The following is a 14894-nucleotide window of genomic DNA, read 5'->3' as shown; positions in this document are numbered from 1 at the left end:
CCAGAAGTGGCGCTGTGGCTCAAGTGGTAGAGCGCTAGCCTTGAGCTGAAGAGCTGAGGGACAGTGCCCAGGCCCAGAGTTCAGGCCCCAGACTGGACCCTCCCCCTAAAAAAAGAAATAAAACTATAAAGATGAAGTATTTAGATCTAGATCATATTTTTAAAATCTGACTATATATCAACATTTTTGAAATAGTCGAAGCAATATCTACTGACATTTGTATCTTTAAATTCATTTGTTAGGAAAAGAGTAAAATAAATGAGCTAAGAATTCAATTCAGGAGGCTGAACAAATGAGGACAAAAGAGCCAAGCAGTGGTGGTGCATACCTGTAATCCTAGCTACTCAGGAGACTGAAAACTGAGTATTGTAGTTTGGAGTCAGACTGTATAGCAAAGCCCATGAAACTCTTATCTCCAACTTAATCACCAAAAGCTAGAATTAGAGAGATGGCTCAAGTGGTAGAGCACTAATTTCAAGAAAAAAAAATTATGGGACAGTGCCCAGGGCCTGAGTGCCCCAAGCCCAGAACTAGCGAGAGAAAAAGGAGAAAAAGAAGGAGCTAATAAATATGGAACAGAAAAAAAATCTACAGGCCATCAACCAAACAACTAGAGAAGATCACCAAGGCTACCAGTAGGTTTTAAAAGACTAAAGATTGACCACTGGTAAAAATGCAAATGTATTCAATATAAAACAAAAATTAGAAGTTAGAAAGCATAATAAAAGATAAAAATAAGTAAAATAAAAACTGGATAAAGAATAACAATGGAAAATCTGGATGAAGTGAATATATTTCTGGAAAATCTATAAAATACACAGAACATAAAATTTGCACAAATAGGTACCTTTTTTTGCTGGCACAGAGATTCAGGGCCTCATATTCTCTCTCTTGGCTTTTATGCTTGAAGCTGATACTCTACCACTTGCTAGTTAATAGGAGATTACTTTTTTTTTTTTTTTACTTTTCTGCCTGAGTTAGCAATCCTCAAATCTCAATCTTGTGAATAGCTGGGATTACAAGTATGAGCTATCAACTCCCAGCTCATAAATATATATTAAAGGAATGACATTATAGATTAAAAACTTACTCTTTTCATATAGTGAGCAAATGAGTTCACTAACTTTTAAAAGAGTGATTAGTTTCTAATCCATATAGACTATTCCAGAAAGAAGTAAATCTGGCAGCTCATTTTATACAACTAATCTGCTATTGATTAAAATAAAGCAGAATGCAAGATTAGCTCAGTTTCACCTATGAACTTTGACTGAAACTCCTGTATGAAATACTAGACTAGTCAGATACAGCCAAGTGTTTTAAAATGAATCACATCAGATGGAAATTTCCCCCCAAGGAAATGCAGTTTTTGTTTTTCTTCAGAAAACCTGTCAATGTAATTCACCATATTAATAGACTTGCTGCGCAAAATCATATGATTATTTCAATTGATGTGGAAATAGCATTTGATACACTTGATAGCTATGTATAAAGAATTCAACAAGCTAGATTCAATGACAAATTAATTTAGAAAAGGTAATATTGCAAAAATCTTCAGCAAGCATTTTAGTCAATATAATCCCCTTGTGAACAAAAACAAAAACTATAATCACTGCTGGTTAGCCAGTGCAGAGATCCTGGTCAATGTTTGATGAAATGAAAAGAAATAAGAGAAACATTTTGACAGAAACAAATGAAACTGAATTTTTCATGGATGATGTAATCATCTAAATAGAAAACAAAAAAAATCAACAAACTGTTAGAAATAAAAAGTTTATTGATACTACTGGAAATGCAATAAAAATTAATAGTGTTTTGTTTTGGCAGTAAGAATGAATTTAAAAGCATAACTTTTAAAATTGGAGTTAGAGCACTTGCCTAGTATGCATGAGCTCCCAGATTCCCTCTCCATCACTTTTAATAAAAGTATGCTACTCATAACAGCAATAGAAACTATAAAGCAGCTGGGCTCCCGTAGCTCATGCCTGTAATCCTGGCTACTCAGGAGACTGAGATCTTAGAATCACAGTTCAAAGCTAGCCTGGGGAAAAAAGTAATGAGACTCTTCTCTCCAATTAACTACTAGTAAATATGAAGTGGTGCTGTGGCTCTAAGTGGTAGAATGCTAGCCTTCAGAGAAAGCTCAGAGCCAGGCACCAGTGGCTCACCTGTAATCCTAGCTACTCAGGAGGCTGAGATCTGAGGACCATGTTCAAAGCCAGCCCAGGCAGGAAACTCCATGAGACTCTAAGTGCCAATAAACCACTAGAAAACTGGGAGTGGCACTATAGCTCAAGTGGTAGAGCGCTAGCCTTGAGCTGAAGAGCTGAGAGACAGCGCCGAAGCCCAGAGTTCAAGCCCCATGACAGACCAAAAAGAGAAAGCTCAGAGACAGCTCCCAGGTCCTGAGTTCAAGCCTCACAACCAATTTAAAAAAAAACAACTATAAAGCCTTTCAGAAATTAACTTATGCCAGAGTACACAGGAGATCTTCAGGTCAAAATCCAGAACTCTAATGGAAAACATGGAGAAGTATTCCATGCTCTGGATGGGATAAACTAATATTATTAAAAGTTAATCTTTCGGGGCTGGGAAGGTGGCTCAGTGGTAGAGCCCTTGCCTTGCATGCCTGAGGCCCTGGGTTCGATTCCCCAGCACCACATAAGCAAAAAGAAAAAAATCCAGAAGTGGCACTGTGGCTGAAGAGCTGAGGGACAGCGCCCAGGCCCAGAGTTCAGGCCCCAGAACCGGACCCAAAAAAAAAAAAAAGTTAATCTTCAGCTAGAATCATAGCTGAGGATCACAATTCAAAGCCAGCCTGGACAGGAAAACCTGTGATACTCCTATCTCCACCAAACTATAATAATAACAACAACAACACAGAAGTGGAGCTAAGGCTCCAGTGGTAGAGCACTAGCCTTGAGCACAAAAGCTCAAAGACAGCACCCAGGCCCATAGTTAAAGCTTCAAGACTGGCAAAAAAAAAACCCTAATTGTCTCCAAATTCATCTAATTATTTAATATAATTGGGGGAATCACTCAATCCCTTTAGCCACTCAATGCACTTCTATGAGATATATATCTATATATATTAAAAGAAAAGTCTGTCAATAGCAAAATAAGTTTGAAAAGTGGAAGAGGTATATACTTTGTAATGGTTCTCTGCAAATAACTGTACAAAAGGGTTTACATTGAATATATCAATGTGTGTGTACAATGCATCTTGATCATAGTCACCCCTCCCACCATCCCCATCCTTCCATCCATCCTATCCTACTAATCTCTTCATGGTTCCTAGTTCAGTTTGCAAGTATGCACATTGAGTATTAAGGTAGTGTCCACCCACCATTCTTCTTTTTATTTACCTCCACCTTTTTAGGCTCCACCCCATGGTAGATGTGTTTCAACTTCCTGGTATTCAAAGGGGCTACACTGTGGGATTTCATTCCTGCATACTATGAGATAGACTACTGGACCAATGAACAGAATAAAAAGCTCAGAGATGAAGAGACACAGAAACTACAAGTCCACAATAAAAGTGAGATCACAGGAAGAAGACGTGTGGCTTAAGTGGTAGAGTGACAGATTTGAACAACAACAACAAAAATGCCTCGTGAGAGTGTGAGGCCCTGAGCTCAAGCCCCAGCATCAGCACCAAAAATTAATTAATTAATTAATTAATTAAAAGTTGGACTACAATCTAGGGGAAAATATGGATTAAAAAAAACTCACTCATAAGAATAAAAAGAAAACTGGGTCTTTAGTCATAATAGTCATAATGTCATATACACAGATAGAAGTCAGTTGAATGATGAAAATATAAGAATAACGGGAAGAAATGTGAACTGACTTTGAATGCATGGAAGACAAGCCACAAGAAAAACAATTTGCAAATTCAATTACACTGAAATTGTGGGTATCTGTTGAGTGACATCTACCATGGATACAGTTAATACAGAGCTAATAGAATAGAGGCAGTTGTTTGCAATGTTTAAAGCTGACAGGTGCTAATATCTGGAGTATATAAGAAATTCTTGCTAACCGACAAGAAGACAGCAACCTCAACAGAAAAAAAAAACAGGGAGAAATCGTTAGAATAAGCTATTTATAGAAAAAAGAAACTCAAAGGATTTGGAAAAGCTGCTCAAACTTATTGGTTTCTAGAGAAACAGAAGCAGAAATGAATGTGTATCAAACTGGCAGAAACTAGAGGGGAAAATGATGTCAGCTGTTGGCTAGGGTGTGGGAAATCAGAATTTTGAAACTGTTCATGGTAATGTGGGAGCCCCTCTGGACACACACACACACACACACACACATATATATATATATATATATATATATACATACATACATGTATGTATATGTGCCCCATGGCCCATAGAACCACACTTGGATATATATATATATATATACATATATATATACATATACATATATATATATATATCTCCCCATGGATCACACCTGTAATTCCAGTTACTCAGAAAGCTGAGATCTGAGGATAACAGTTTGAAATAAGCCTGAGCAGACAAATCCAGAAGACTCATCTCCAATTAACCAGCAAAAAGCCAGAAGTGGAGGTATGTCTAAGTGGTAGAGCATGAGCCTTAAGCAAAACAGCTAAGGGGCAATACCTAGATCCTGAGTTCAAGTTCCAGTATCAGCAGCAAAATCACCACCACCACCACCACCACCACCATCACCATCATTATCTTATTATTCTTAGGAACAATGGAGATAGGGCTTGGAGGTTCCAAAGTGAGTGTATAAGGAAAAGAATATATTTCCAAGTCTGAAGACTGCCCTGGCCCAGATCGCTGGCCGTACCCCTCCATCTGCAGCAGCTTTAGGTCTCGGTCAGGCAGAAGAGAAGTGCTAGGTCTTGAAGAAAACTACTGCCCAAGTCTTGGCTCAGCTCCCAGAGTGGCATGAGTTGGTGAGGGCCATTAGAAATGGGAAGTTATGCTGGGCTGGATTGGATGGACTGAAGCTTTCGGAGAATAGGAGGGGAAAGGCTAGACGGGAAGTTTTCTAGTATGTTCCCCAACCTCGTGGGCCATCTCCAAAACTGCTGACACCCATCTAGGCATTACCAAAGGTATGTGGAGCCAAGATCATGGCACTGGATCCAGGGAGAAAGGAAGGAGTAGCCTGAGCTGAGCCAAGCTGTATAGAAGCGAATTAGGGCTCTTTCCTGTGTTTATTAGGAGCAACTCCCTTATATAGATTGGAAATTGTCGCTCTAAGAGGTCATGTGACCTGTCTAGGGCCACACTGCTAGGAAGTGGTAGCGCCTGCATCCAAACTCCAGAGCTGTGAGTCTATCCTCTACTGCAAAGTCCATGCCCAGTTCCTCAGGCCAGGCAGGGTGGCTGGTCCTCAGCTGGGAGGACATGTTAAATGAGGTATCTGTGACAGCGGCAGTTAAGGGTGGACCAGGCAGGAGCTACACAACCTGTGAGGGACCTCCTCATGTATTCTTAATATTGCTTGGAGGGAAAGATTTTTTTTTTTAAATCTCTTAGGCGAGGGCTGGGGAGGTGGCTCAGTGGTAGAGCGCTTGCCTTGCATGCCTGAGGCCCTGGGTTCAATTCCTCAGCACCACATAAGCAAAAAGAAAAAAACCGGAAGTGGCGCTGTGGCTCAAGTGGTAGAGCACTAGCCTTGAGCTGTAGAGCTGAGGGACAGCGCCCAGGCCCTGAGTTCAGGCCCCACGACCGGACCCCCCCCCCAAAAAAAATCTCTTAGGCGAAAGGGCAGGTCAGATTTCCCTCTTGGTAGCAAGGGAAACTGAGGCTCAGCTTAGCTCAGTAGCCTCCCTCAGAAGAAATAGAGCTGAAGGAACATCATCAGGGTCAGAGTCAAACAGGGAAATTAAGGCCCAAGAAGAAGGAGGAACTTCCAAAACCACACCAAGATCCAAAGGCAGAGCAAAGGCGGGTACCAACCTGATCCACAGTTCCTGCTCCCTGTCCCATATTGGCATTTTTGTTCTTTTAAGTCACCAACCTCAGGCCCCACTCAGGATTAGAACACTAAAATGACATTTTCCCAACTCCCCCACAGCTTGGGTTTCATGTATAACTGAAGCTCTGTCAAGAAGGTACCCCTGATCAGGTATGATGGGAAAACAAATGCATGAAGATAGATAGAAAGATCCATAAGGAGCTGTGATTAAAGTGTCTGGGTGTAGCTAAGTGCTGGTGATTCATGCCTGTAATCCTAGCTACTCAGGAGGCTGAGATCTGAGATCAGCCAGCCCAGGCAGAAAAGTCCATGAGACTCTTATTTCTAGTTAACCAGCAAAAAGCCAGAAGTGGAGGTGCGGCTCAAGTGGTAGATCACTAGCCTTGAGCAAAAAAAGCTATGAGACAACACTCAGGTCTTGAGTTCAAGCCCTAGGACTGGCACCAAAAAAGTGTCTGAGTGTTTCTAATACTTAATGCTTCATAGAGGTGCCAAGTTAGAGTTGGCAGGGCTATGATGCTGTTTCCACTAGATAATTCCTGTGATCTGGCTGGCCACATCATCCCTATTTGTTTGTTTGTTTTGGGTTTTGGCTATGTAGCTGCACTAAGTCCGGTTTATTTTACTTAAACTTGTAAGCCTGGATGACCGAGAATCCTGATAGATGTGAATCTCTCAAAGCAAATCCCATTGGTAGTAATTGCCTGTTTCCTTCCATACAACCTCAGTGCCTTGAAGGGAAAACTGTCTTGCTTATTTCTATATTCTTATCATCCATATATATATATATATATACATATATGAATATAAAAATAATAGAATATAAAAATAGTATTTATTAAAATGAACTCCAGGAAATGGAAACAAGAGCTTTTTCTTTGTTGTTGCTTTTATTTTCTTTTTATCTTGTTTGTTCCTTTATCTGTCTTTGGGTGGGTAATGGAGGGCACAGAAATGTTGGGATAAAGGATGAACAAATGCAGCAGTGGTACTCACTAGACACTAAGCTGAAAATGAACTGTACAACTTGTGGGTGGGATAAAGGATGAACAAATGCAGCAGTGGTACTCACTAGACACTATGCTGAAAATGAACTGTACAACTTGTGGGTGGGAACAGGAGGAAAAAACTGGGAGAGAGCGAGGGAAGGGGTGACATTGTCCAAAAAGAAATGTATTCATTATCTGACTTATATAACTGCAACCCCTCTGTACATCACCTTCACAACAACAATTAAAAAGAATATAAGACAGTATGCACTCCACAAAAGAAAACACTGAATACACAAATGAAATCTTAGTCTCTGTTATTAAAAATCCAATGTGAGTGATTGTATCTCCTGTGGAGACCGGGCTGGCCTACATATCTGCAGGAACATCTCAGTGGTAATCGTGGTCATGCAAGAATTGCCTCATTCAACAGAAGGCAATAGTCTGCTCCGCAGAGCTATGTCTGCCTGATGAACTGTCAGCCTCCCATCAAAAGAAATCACATTCACGGTAGAATCATGCCAGCATGACCCGCCTTGAGAATCAATCATAACAAACTAGTTTCCCAGATGCCAACAGAACTCCAGTGCCAAATGATTTTCACCATGATTAGGGCATAGAGAAGCGAGGCAGACAAAGCTGACCACATTTATATTATAGTGTCATCAAATTCATTTTTGAAATATCACCCGTGGAAAATTCCCCCTTAACAAAAACTGTTCCTACACGATGGACCTGTGATTTAATATTCCTGAGTTTTCCTAGTGACTAAGAAAGGCCCTATTTTGTATTCACCCATTCGGAGAATAGTTTTCCATGACAGTCTTCTAAATTGTTGGATGTGCTTCAAACAGGCCTTCCTGAGGGCTGGCCCAGACCCCTTCTGAGGAAGAATTTGGGTGCAGCTAGACGCTGCTACTCAGGAGGCTGAGATCTGAGGATCATGGTTCAAAGCCATCCTGGACAGTAAAACAGGTGAGATTCTTTTCTACCCTAAACTACAAAAAAAAAAAAAGGAAGTGGAGCTGTGGCTGAAGTGGTAGAGTGCTAGCATAAAAGCTCAGGGACAGTGCCCAGGACCAGAGTTCAAGCCTCAGGAAAGAAAGGAAGAAAAGAAGAAAGAAAAGAAAAAAGAAAGATAGAGAAAGAAAGAGAAAGGGAGAGAGAAAAGAAAGACAAAGAGAAAAAGAAAGAGAAAGGGAGAGAGAGAAAAAGAGAAAGAAAGACAGAGAAAGAAGGGAAGGAAGGAAGGAAGGAAAGAAGAAAGAAAGGAACGAAGGAACGAAGGAAAAAAAGAATTTGGCTGGTGGTAGGGAGTGGTAGAGGTTATGGGCTCTGGCATTAGGGAGGGTCTTGCCCTCTGGGATGGCTTACAAAATTAATTAATTAGTTAGTTAATTAATTGGAGAATGTACTAATTAGTTCAGCATGTATTTATTGAAAAAATACTATGTGTTGTTCCTGGCCAGGCACTGGAGAGGCTGTAGAGGTAGACAAAGCCAGATGTCCAGTTCACAGGTAAGCATTATCTCACTTACAGGGAAGTATCATCTTACTGGCCAATGCACAGCTAGCTTATGATTATTGCAAGAGAGATATTTGATCAATTTTAGTCTAATTCCAATACTTGCTCATGTGGAGACTTACCAGGTGTAGTTGGTCTCCTTAGTGGATTTGTAGGTACTGTGTGGCATTTGTAAAACAGATTAGGATACTCAAACAAGGACTGCCAGTGAGGGAAGAATTTAACTCATAGAAAGAAACATAAATTCAACTTGCAATTTAAACTAGACAGTTTATCAGTGACATTGACTCATCTGCTGTATTTTAAGCTGGTATGTAATGACTCAGACATGAGATCAAACAGAATGTTAAGGCTTTCTCTTTTGAGAACAGAAGCAAGAACTAATGATGCAAACACCTTCAGGATTTCTAATCTTGTGAGCTATGTTATCATCATTATCCCCTGGAAGGCAGGTGTATGCAACTCTATTTGCAAAGCTGTCTCAGTAGCTTTGGCATAGTCTGTCCTGATGTTAAAAAACAAACAACAAAAAAGCCACACACTTTGACCATCAGGCTAGAAAATAAATGTACTAACGTTACTGGTCCACACCGACTTTAACTATCACTGGCAAAATACCACCTTCTTTGAGGGGTTCTATTTCTTTGTGGTGGTTGCTTTCCTTATGAAAAGCATTAATTTTTGCTATTATTGTTGGTGACATCAGCTCTATGGTTTCCAACAGGAATACATTCAGAACACAATTTCAAGCAAGAAATGGTGCTATCCATCAGCAAATATGCTTTGTTGTTAGAGAAAGTGTCCTCCTATGTAGCCTGGGTTGGTCTCAAACTCATGACCCTCCTACTTCATTCACCTAAGAGCTAGGATCACAAGCATGTGCCACCATATCCAGCTGGCATATTAGTTTTTGAAATATAAAAAAGATGGAAGAGAGGGTTATTAAATAATTCAACTACCAAGAATGGAAAAATGCAGTAGTGGAGTGCACTGGCTGCACTGGACATTGATGAAAGTGAACTCTGCAACTCGTGGGTGGAGATGGGAGGGAGGGAATGGGAGAGAAAGAGGAAACAGATGACACTATGGGAAAGGAAACACACTTACTACCTGACATATGAAAAAGTAACCCTGCTGTATGTCACCTCTAAAACAACAATAAAGTATTTTTTTAATAAAAAAAAATTATGAGCTGGGAAGGTAGCTCAGTGATAGAGTGCATGCCTGGCATGCATGAGGACCTGGGTTCGATTCCTCAGCACCACATAAACAGAAAAAGCTGGAAGTGGCACTGTGGTTCAAATAGTAAAGCACTAGCCTTGAGCTGAAGAGCTCAGGGACAGTACTAAGGCCCTGAGTTTAAGACTCATGACCACCCAAAAAAATTAAAAATTAAAATAAAATAAAATAGATAATTCAATATAATTCTACGTGTGGACCAACAAAAAGAAATCGCTGAGAAAGAAATCTTGAAGTAGCTACCTGGTGAATGATAAGCAGAAATTGCCATCAATGTACCTTTAAACACATTAGCAACCATGCTCATTTTTGCTGACTGGGAAGCTGGCCTGTTGGTGGAATTGGATCCTTGGACTATGGTTACACTTGTAAGATACGCATATTGGATGAGAGAGGTCCATGATCAAGGAAGGCAAACTCATGGGGTGATAAATGATAGAAACCCCCAGTTTGTGGAGTTCGGTGAGGAAGCTACTTTGGGGAGATGGACATTCTTTTTTTTGTTTTTTGTTTTGGCCAGTCCTGGAGTCCAAACTCAGGGCCTAGGCACTGTCCCTGAGCTGCTTTTGCTCAAGGCTAGCACTCTACCACTTGGGCCACAGCACCACTTCCAGCTTTTTCTGTGCGTGGTACTGAGGAATTGAACCCAAGGCTTCATACATGCTAGGCAAGCATTCTGCCACTAAGCCACATTCCCAGCTAAGATGGACATTCTTAATGTTAAATACAACAAAACTGGCAATCAGGGAAGAGCCAATGTAAAAAGTATTGGCTGCCATAGCATATTAGTTTTTGAAATATAAAAAAGATGGAAGAGAGGATTATTAAATAATTCAACTACCAAGAATGGAAAAATGCAGCAGTGGAGTACACTGGCTGCACTGGACATTGATGAAAGTGAACTCTGCAACTCGTGGGTGGAGATGGGAGGGAGGGAATGGGAGAGAAAGATGTCAAAGATGATCTCATGTTGAAGATGCTTCCACGAGGTTTTCTTCCTGAGTACCCAGATGCCAAAGCTCTGCTGAAAGAGAAAGGGAAGAAAATCTTGATAAGAGATGGACTACTAACCAGGCACTGGCAGCTCATGCCTATAATCCAAGCTAAATTCAGAAGGCTGAGGTCTGAGGATCATGGTTCAAAGCCAGCCCAGGTAGAAAAGTCTATGAGACTCTTGTCTCCAATTAACCACCCAAAAGCCAGAAGTGAAGCTATGACTCGTGATAGAGCACTAGCTTTGAGCAAAAAAGCTCAGGGGACAGCAACCAGGCCCTCAGGATATTCTCTCTCTCTTTCTCTGTCTGTCTCTCTCTCTGTCTGTCTCTCTCTCTCTCATACACACACACACACACACACACACACACACACACACACACACACACACACACAGGTGAGCATGCAAAGAAGGAGAAGGAGAGAAGGAGAAGGAAAAAACAAACTATTAGATACAAATATCAGAAGGGAGACTAAAGATTTTGAAGAGACATCATCCAAATGGAGGTATTAGTACACTTCTTTTTTTTTTTTTTTTGGCTCTTCAGCTCAAGGTTAGTGCTCTACGACTTGAGCCACAGCGCCACTTCCGGCTTTTTTCTTTTTGCTTATGTGGTGCTGAGGAATTGAACCCAGGGCCTCAGGCATGCAAGGCAAGCACTCTACCACTGAGCCACCTTCCCAGCCCCATTAGTACATTTCTTATAGACAAAGTTTGCTGGCCTGGCTTAGTATGAGACCATGCAGTAAAAAGTGAAACAAAAATGAACTAACCATGGCTGGAAATTTTCTGAATCTGTTCCTTGACATAGAACATTCTACTAGGGAAGGCTGTGGCGTAAAAAGAGGGGCTAGAATCTATACAGGACTGAAAAACTAACCCTTGATAAGGGCTCTGTGTGTGTGTGTGTGTGTGTGTGTGTGTGTCTCGCACGCCAATATTAGAGCTTGAACTCAGGATCCTGCACTGTCCCTGAGCTTTTTTGCTTAATGCTAATGTTCTGCCACTTGAGCTCCACTTCAGGCTTTTTGTTGGTTAATTGGAGATAAGAGTTGCACAGACTTTCCTGCCCAGGCTGGCTTTGAACCAAAATCCTCAGATCTCAGCCTCCTGAGTAGCTCGGATTATAGGTATGAGCTAATGGTGCCCAGTTGACAAGGAACTTTTTTGATACGTGTTTTGGGAGAAGACTGCTGGGGAAATTTTCCATGAGGAAAGTGTGTTTTAGTACATGGCACAAGCCCACATACTCATGTGAGGTACTATGATTAAAAAATCATTGTAGCTGGGTGTGGTGATGTGTACCTGTAATCCCAGAAATCAGTAAGCTGAGGCTGGTGGATTTTGAGTTTGTGGACAGCCTAGGCTATATAGCAAGACACGGTCTCAAGAAATAAAAAAAAAACAATCTAGCCAGGCACTGGTGGCTCATGCCTGTAATCCTAACTACTCAGGAGGCTGAAATCTGAGGATTTTGGTTCAAAGCCAGCCGGAGCAAGAATGTCCGTGAAACTCTAATCTCCAATAAACCACCAGAAAACTGGAAGTGGCACTTTGGCTCAAGTGGTAGAGCGCTCGCCTTGAGCTGAAGAGCTCAGGGATGGCACTCAGGCCCAGAGGTCAGGCCACATGACTGACAAAAAAAAATTAAAAAAATAAAAAATAAAAAAAGTCCAAGGATTAGTGGCCCAGTCCTGTAATTCTAGCTACTCATAAGGCTGAGGTCTGAGGTTCTCAGTTCAAAGCCTGCACAGAAAGCAAAGTCTATGAAAATCTCATCTCTAATTAGCCACCAAAAAGCTGGAAGTGGAACTGTGGCTAAAGTAGCAGTGTCAGCCTTAGTTAAAAAAAAAGTTAGGGGGAAGTGGTGCTGTGGCTCAAGCGACAGAGCACTCCCCTTTAGCTGAAGAGCATAGGGACAGTGCCCAAACCCAGAGTTCAAGCCTCACAACCGACCAAAAAAAAAAAAAAAAGTTAGGGGGACAGGCCCTGAGTTCAAGCCCCAGTACTGGCATGAAAAAAAAGAAAGAAAAAACAAACAAAAGAAACGGGGGGGTGGTGGGGAGAGGAAGGAAGGAAGGAAAAAGAGAGAATGAAGGAGAGAGAGGAGTTATTTAAGTGTCCACAACTCTGTTATTTAGGAAAGATAATCTACTTTTGAGCCCCCAGGTCCTGATTGATCTACCCCATTCATGCTAATCCTACTCTCCTGTGGAATGATTGGCTTAGGCAGCCATGTGATCCATTCCTTCTATTACACCCTGCGTGCCCAGAACCCCAGACAAACTGGGAGGCTTGGTCACCTTACTAGGCCTCTGGGCCTGTGAAGACTTCAGCAGATATGCGTGTGTGTAAAGGGCATCCATAAAGCCTTTTTCTTGTTACAAATAAATAGTAAGGACATAGTAAGAGGAAATGCCCTTCCCCTGGGTTTCTCTGTTTCTGTGTGTTTTGCTTGAGGTTATATCATAGCCATCCTGTGACTTCAAGAGGAGATAAGAAACATGCTGAACATGGTGAGTAGGAAATAGAGAAAAAGTGCATTCTCTAAGGGCCACTCTATCCTGGAAACACCTCAGGAGCTGTGGTTATGAGAGTAATAAAGAACAACCCCTGCTGATGACTGTCATTCACAGTCAAGAGAATCTTGATGAAAAATGGTACTAGCTAGAAAGAGGCAGAGCTGGGTAGGAGCCAATGTCCATCCTGGTATTCAGACCTCACTACTAATTGCCAGGACATAGGCAAGTATAACTTCTGGAGCAATCCATTAGTCTAGGACAGTATTTCTTAATGTGCGTTTTCTCTTCTCTGTGAGCTAATCTGCACAAAGGAATCCATGCACAAAAGGGGTTTGGGAGACAGGTCCTGTGTTCCTCCTACCAGTACATATTCAACTTGGGAGGGCTTGTGTGGTGGAAATCTTATTTATCTTGGATCAACTCAAAGTTTCTCCAATCATTTCAGTGTGGACATTGCGGGGTTGTTTTTGTTTGCATGTACCCTCTTAAGGTCTTCCTGATGTTCCATGGAACACAGTTTAGGAACTGAGCTAATATAGCCATTTAAAGGGGAGCTCTTAGCTCTCAACATGCTGTCTGCATGAGAGACCACTGTTTTGATTTGCTATTGTCTGATGTGGTGATTAAGAGCAGTCTCCCCTCTTCACAATGTCCAGTTGGGGATAATCAACTGTGTTAGCAGCTCAATTCAAGGAGAGGGAAGAAAAGGACGATGAAGAGAAGGAGGAGAATGAGAAAGAGGGGGAGGAAGAGGAAAAGGAAGAGGGAGAGGAGGAAGAAGAGAAAGAGGAGGAGGAGGAAAAAAGAGGAAGAATTCCTAGGGGAAGAAGGAAAAGGCCTCTCTGGATACAAGAGCAATGTCTGCCTTGGAAATGGAGCAGAATTCTGGGGGCCAAGTGTCCGGGTGAGGGTGACAGGCCCTGAGGAAGAATGAGGCCAGCTGGGGTGGAACACTGCACTCACTGTGGTGCACTGAGCAAAGGAGATGGGACCATGGTAGTTAAGGGACGCTCAGCCTAAGGCTGAGGACACAGAGGGTGGCCTGGGGTGCAGCTGGCATTCTCCCCAGGTTGCTGTTTTCTAGGCATTCAGGAAGCAGGGCTGCCTAGTGAGTGGCTTCAGGCAACAGGAAGTAGGCAGGGAATAAAACAAATGGGAGCCAGAGCCTGAGGGAAGCGAAGGCAGCTGCTCAGGCCTGAATTTGCCAGCCCAGCTCCCAGCTTCAGGCTCTTGTTTTCATTTATCACCTGTGCTCTTCATTGCAGGACCTGTTTCAGGTCTGAGCACGTTCTGCCCACGGGTGTATCCATTAGCATCCAAAGCAGATCCTCGTCCACAGCAAAGGCCCAATGAATACTTGTGGAACAAATTAATCTGAGAGACAGAGACAGAGAGACAGACAGAGAGACAGACAGACAGAGACAGAGAACACCTCCCCTGCTTCTACAGGGAATCAGGAGGGCATGCATGCTTCCTGAGCATCCACTGTATGCTCTAGAGGCTTATCAGGCAGTCCACTTACCTTCCAAGACTAAAGATAAGCCAACACATTCTATTCCTCTTCTGAGGCCTGTTTAAAAGGTTCCCACAGACTCCATCTCACACTTCCGGTGTTACTCCATCAGACTGCCCCCCCCCCCATTAAGCACACGCAGAGA

This window comes from Dipodomys ordii, unplaced genomic scaffold (assembly GCF_000151885.1).
Source record: "Dipodomys ordii isolate 6190 unplaced genomic scaffold, Dord_2.0 Scaffold22, whole genome shotgun sequence".
Classification (NCBI taxonomy): Eukaryota; Metazoa; Chordata; class Mammalia; order Rodentia; family Heteromyidae; genus Dipodomys; species Dipodomys ordii.
This window is presented reverse-complemented; position numbering follows the sequence as displayed.